We start from the raw sequence: 6,000 nt of genomic DNA, 5'->3' as shown, positions 1-6,000 counted from the left end.
TGGGTACAATATAATTATCATTATAGAATTAGCTCTACAATAATGATGGATTGTAGTGTGTCAGCAATTGGTCAGAACCAAAAAGTGTTTTGATTTTCTCAAATGATACTTTGCATATGTTTGACAAGTTCTATTTAGTATTTTCTTGCTTTATAAAAAATTATTCAGAGTCTCTCGCAACTTGTGCAGTTCGGGTAAGAAGGAACCATAATGACATATAAGGCTTAGAAAGGAGCGTAGTGTTGTAGCATCCTTAGGAGTTGCCATGTGCTTTATTGTCCGGGTTTGGTTTTCGACTATTTTTGTCAAATATGAATCCAAGGTATTTCACAGAATATTTGTGTTTTTTTTAAGTGACATCCATATTATTGAATTCGTTCCAGCACGGAAGTAAGACGATGCAGAAGTTCCTTTTGGGATGTGCCTGTAACGATAATATCATTAATATAGGCGTAAGCTCCTGGCAATCCTGTGAGCATTGTATTCATAGTTTGTTGGAATATTGCTGGAACTGACCTAAATGGAAGGTGGTTAAATTGAAATAATTCCTATTGGTGTTAATAGTGAGAAGATCTCTGGAATCTTCATCAACTTCCATTTGTAGATATGCATATGCAATGTCCAGTTTTGCAAGACAAGTTCCACCGTTTAGTTTTGAGAACAAATCCTCCGGTACAGGAAGTGGATACTGGTGTGTTTCTAGTCTGTCATTTAGTCCTGTGCTGAAGTCCGCACATAGGCATACTTTGCCATTACCCTTCTTCAGAATGACAATAGGTGCTTCCAGGATGAGTAAATTATAGGTTACATTGTTCCTTCTTTTTCTATTAAAGCTAACACTGCATATGGTACCGGACGCTTTAGTCTGTAGACTGACTTTGCATCTACCTTCAGTTTAAAGTCGCTTTAACTTGAGAACAACATCAAAGTCTCTCTTGAAAAACATTGCTGAACTTTGATTTAAGTATGTTCTTAAAATGCCTATCAGCATTTGCTGCAGCATTGATATTTAAAGATTTGGAAACGTAGTTTAGGAGAACATTTAAAAGAACTTTGCCATTAGCCTTCTTCACAATGACAATAGATGTTGTCCAGGATGAGTAATTTGTAGGTTGGATTACTCCTTCTTGTTGTAGACGATCCATTTTTTTCTACTGTGGCTAAAGCTGAATATGGTACCAGAAGCTTGGATCTGGAGCCTGGCTTTGCATCTACCTGCAGTTTTAAAGTCGCTTTAACTTTGGAACAACATCCAAGACCTTCTTGAAAAACATTGCTAAACTTTGATTTAAGTATGTTCTTAAAATGTGTTTCAACATCCGTTGCAGCATTAATTTTGAAAGAATTGTAAATTGAGTTTAAAGAAACATTGAAAAGATGAAGTTCTTCAGTAAAATCCAAACCAAGAAGATCCAGGGTTGATGCATCAGAAACATAGCACATACCTGAAAATTTCTCCTTTGAAAAAGACATTGCAAGTTAACTCACCAGTTAGTTGTATATTGTTTCCTTGATTATAGTAAAAAATATATTAAATTTATAACTTAAAATATTGCAGCATTAAATTTTTAAAAATTTAATTTAACATTATATAATTAATTCTTAATATTTTAAGTTGCAAATTTATTATTATATTTTTTACTAGAATATCTTGTCCTTTGCTTTTCCAGTTTTAACAACTAGTCCTTTACTTTTCCATGTTTAAGCTTAACCACATTACTTTTCATGCTCGCATTTTTCTATTGTAATATATAAGATGGCCGACTTGTAACAACGTGAGGATGGAATTTCTTTTCCCCAAACACCAGGTTTATCATGTACAAAATCAACTTTTTGTTGGTAACATCGAATGGAAACAACATCTGATGAGTTGGTGAGAACGGGAAATTTTTATGAAAACATAAAATCATAAAATTGCCATCTCATTAACGAATTGGCTGTAATGAAGAAATCCAAGATGAAATAAACAAAAGTTACAAAAAAGAAAAAATGTAAGTCTTGGAATTTCAACAAAGACTTGTACTATATATATAGAGAGAGAGGGAGAGAGTCATCCACATACACTACTGTTTCGGTGTTTCACAGCTCATCAGTGCGGCTAGAAAGGCAACTACTTCAAGCCAGGATTAAAACCCGACCGCCTGTATGACAGTCAAGTCTCCTAACCATTACGCTAACTGGCGGCTGCTGTGCGAATCATGAATTAACGATGTTTTGACATCGTCCGAAATACCTAAGCTCGATTTGTTTACACACAAAGCATCGCTATATACGCTAATGGTAATTCGTATATCACTTCTCAATATGCTCAACTCAAGATAGTCATCCACATACAGTACTGTGTCGCTGTTTCACAGCTCATCAGTGCGGCTAGACACACACACACACACACACACACACATATATATATGTGTGTGTATATATATATATATATATATATATATATATATATATATATATATATATATATATATATATACACACACACAATATCAAGTGATTCTTATACTCAGGTTTAATTGGCAGCGATCGTGTGTCCACACAGGAAATCCGTAACAGATTCTTATGAGATCTGGAACAGGGAAATCCTGTGTTCCAGATTCTTTAATTAATCGTGGAACTTACACGTGTCTCGCTCGTGTAGATTATTAAATATGTGTGGATGACTGAACGGTTTTATGGTAGCGTTAAAGAAAGTTCCGTGAGCCGCTGGAAGGCGTCAAGAGAAGGAAGAACAACGGAGAATAAAGAGCGATGGGGTGGGGATAGGCGAAGATTAGAGCGGTCTCTTCGGTTATCGCATCATCTGACTTAGAGGTTTAAGAAAAAAATCATAGCCAAGAAACCAAAAACAAGCCACAAGAATTAGGAAGCGAATAAATGAGTCAGATATTATGAAAAGAAAAAGAAGAATAAGAAGGAAATAGATGCGTTTCTTCAGTTTCTGCAATTCTGGTTCCACCCCAGCCAAAAATGCCTTCTCACGCCAGCGACACCGCAGACTTTTATGCACGCGCTGTTTTGCGTTCGCCTGCATCTTGGGAAAAGCTACTTCGAGTTAGATGGATTATCAAGAAAACTAAGCCTCTCATTTGTGGATTTTCGTTCTTTTTTTTTAATCCCATAATCCCTTGTGTGCTGATTCAATAACATCTCTTTCCTTGTCACCTTTTCTTTATTTTATTTATTTTATTTTTTGTTCGCTTCTTTCCCCCTCTTTCTTTCTTTTATATTCCCTTTAATCGTCCGATTTTTTTTTTTTGCCTTTTTTTTTTTTTGCCTTCTTTATCTATTTTTTCGGTTTTCGCTTGCCTCCCTTTGTTTTATATTTTTTTCTGCTTTCGTATCTTCCATTCTTTTCTTTTCTGTCTTCTTTCCTTCTTTTTTCTTTATTTTTATCTTTCTTACTTTTTCCTTTCCCGCTCTTTTTCCTCGTTTTTCTTTCTATCTTTTCTATTGTATTTCCTTCCCATTATTTTATTTTCGTCTAATTTCTTTCTTTTTTTTATTTACTTATTTACTTCTTTAGTCCTTGCTTTCTTCTTTATTTCTTTCCTTCTTCTTTATTTCGTTTTTACTTACTTGCTTCTTTCTTTCTCACTTTTTCTTTCTTACTTTTTTCTTTCTTACTTCTTTCTTTCTTTCTTACTTCTTTCTTTCTTTCCTTCTCACTTTTTTCTTTCTTTCTTCCTAACTTACTAGCTTACCTCTTTCTGTCCACACCTCTCCCTTAATTTTCTTTGTTTCTTTCATTTCCATTTTCCTTCTTTCATTCGTTCTTTTTCTACATTCTTTCTTTCTTCCTACCTTTCTGTACTTCTGTAGGGGACTAGGATATATAAATGCCCCAATCCCGTTACAAAAGAATAATGAAACGAATGGGAATTGAAGGAAACAAAGACTCAAGTAATGGATAAGATAAACGTCGTTTATTTGCTGTTGAAAGAAATGAACATTTTAGTTATAACATGTCCGCGCGTATGTAACCAATGTCCGTTGCAGGACTGGTGTTGTAGCAAGAATAGGAAATGTGTTTTCATCTCAAGTTCGGGTCACTATTGTTTGTTCGCGCGTGGGAAGAGAAATAAATGCTGTAGGAAAATTGAGAATGGTAGTCCAGCGTGTAGACAAAGAGTGGATATTAGAGTTGTCATCAGTTAGTAGTCAGCTACGCGAAGGTGTTCTTAGTAGCCAGTAGTAGATGGAGAGAGAAAGAGGGAGAATGTATACATACAGTCATTAGCTCGTGCCCCATACATAGTAGGAAGTGGGCGTGAGGTGCGCGTGCGCGCGCGCCGAAACGGCGGCGGCTTGTTCGCCCAACCTCTCTAGTTGAGAGTTGGTCCTAAAAAGAGGATTAGAAACAGGTTGTCTCCATGTTTTATACTCGCTTCTGGAGTGTCTTTTGCGCATGTGTATTTCCTTAGAAAGCGGAAGTGACGTCGTCCATGTGTGTGTTCGTGTTCGCGTGTGTGAGTACATGTGTATACGTAAGCGTGTGTGTATATATACGTGAATGTGAGTGTATGTACGCGAACGTGAATGTGTACATGTGTGGACGTGGGCGCGTATGTTTGTGTGCGCGTATGTATATGACAGCTTGAAATATGAATGTGTGTTTTGTGTGAGACTTGGAAAGGGCTCGTACACTTCTTTCCCTTTCGTCCGCCTCCCTCGGGATTCATTCTTTCATATCTACTTTCTTTCCTTCTCTCATTTTATTTCTTTTTATTTATCTTTCTTTCCTTCTTTTCTTCCTGCTTCTCTCCCACTTTTTTCCTCGTTTCATATTTTTACTTTCTTTTCTTTCCCCTTTTCTTTCATTTTCTCTTCTTTTCCTTCGTCCCTTCTTTCTTCTCACTTTTTCTTTCTTGCCTTCATTCTTTTGTTTTTACTTGCTTTTTACTTTTTTTTTACAAGGTGGTCACCACTTATCAAGGCCCGGAAGCCACTCAGGGACAAGGGTCATTGTAAGTACAGTACGTCAATGTGGATATTTAGAGTGTCTACTTAAGGGGGCGGTTAATCAGGTATTTGTTTACGTTGGACTTGACTATTCCTATATTTTATTTCCCTCCTTTCTTCTTTATTTTTTCATTCTTCTTTCTTTTCATTCTTTTTCCTTCCCTATTTCTCAGTATATCTTCTTTCATTCCTTGATTTCTTTTTCCTTCCCTTTCCTTCTTTCTTCCTTCTTTCATTCCTTTTATTTCTTACTCTTAGTGTTTCCTTTCTTCTTTTTTTCCTTATTTATTTCATAGTTACGTTCCTCTTTACATGTATGTGTTCCTTTCTTTTTTACCTTTCGTCCATTCCTTTCTTCCCTTTTCCTTTTTTTTTCTTCCCTTTCTCTCTATTTCACGTCCTTCTTTGTTTCCCTTTCCTTCATCTTATCTATTGTTTGTCTTCTTATTTTATGTTCTTTCTGTTCTTTCCTTCTTTCATTTTTTTCTTTTCCTTTTTTTTTTTTTTTTTTTTTTTGCTCCTAGTATTGTATGCAGTTTTGTTTGTCATTTTTATGTGAGTGAGATTTCGTGTTATTCCCCACCTTGCTACGTGTTATTTTTCCTGTTCCCTTACCATCAAAATCTTGTGTATCTTCCCCATCCCTCTCGAGTCCATTTATGCCACAAGAAAGATACGATTTTTCCTTGTTGTTCTATCGGAAAATTCCAACATTTCTACAAGTGTCATGAATCCAATCTTGGTTTCACAAGAAAGCCAAGTTTCGCAACAAATGTAATTAATACGATAACGGCGAATGACTTGAGAAATAATCGTTAGAAACACGTCGTGAAATCATAACTTATCTCCTCTTCCCTTCTCTACACCTAGCCAAATCTCTCTCTCTCTCTCTCTCTCTCTCTCTCTCTCTCTCTCTCTCTCTCTCTCTCTCACACACACACACACACACACACACACACACTCCATACCTCAATCATACTCGTGACCCGTTGGGTCACAACCACTGCTAAAATGTATTCGACTTTAATTTTATTT

Source organism: Euprymna scolopes, chromosome 23, assembly GCF_053919585.1.
Source record: "Euprymna scolopes isolate OS-2025 chromosome 23, ASM5391958v1, whole genome shotgun sequence".
NCBI lineage: Eukaryota > Metazoa > Mollusca > Cephalopoda > Sepiida > Sepiolidae > Euprymna > Euprymna scolopes.
Note: the sequence above shows the minus strand (reverse complement) of the source record.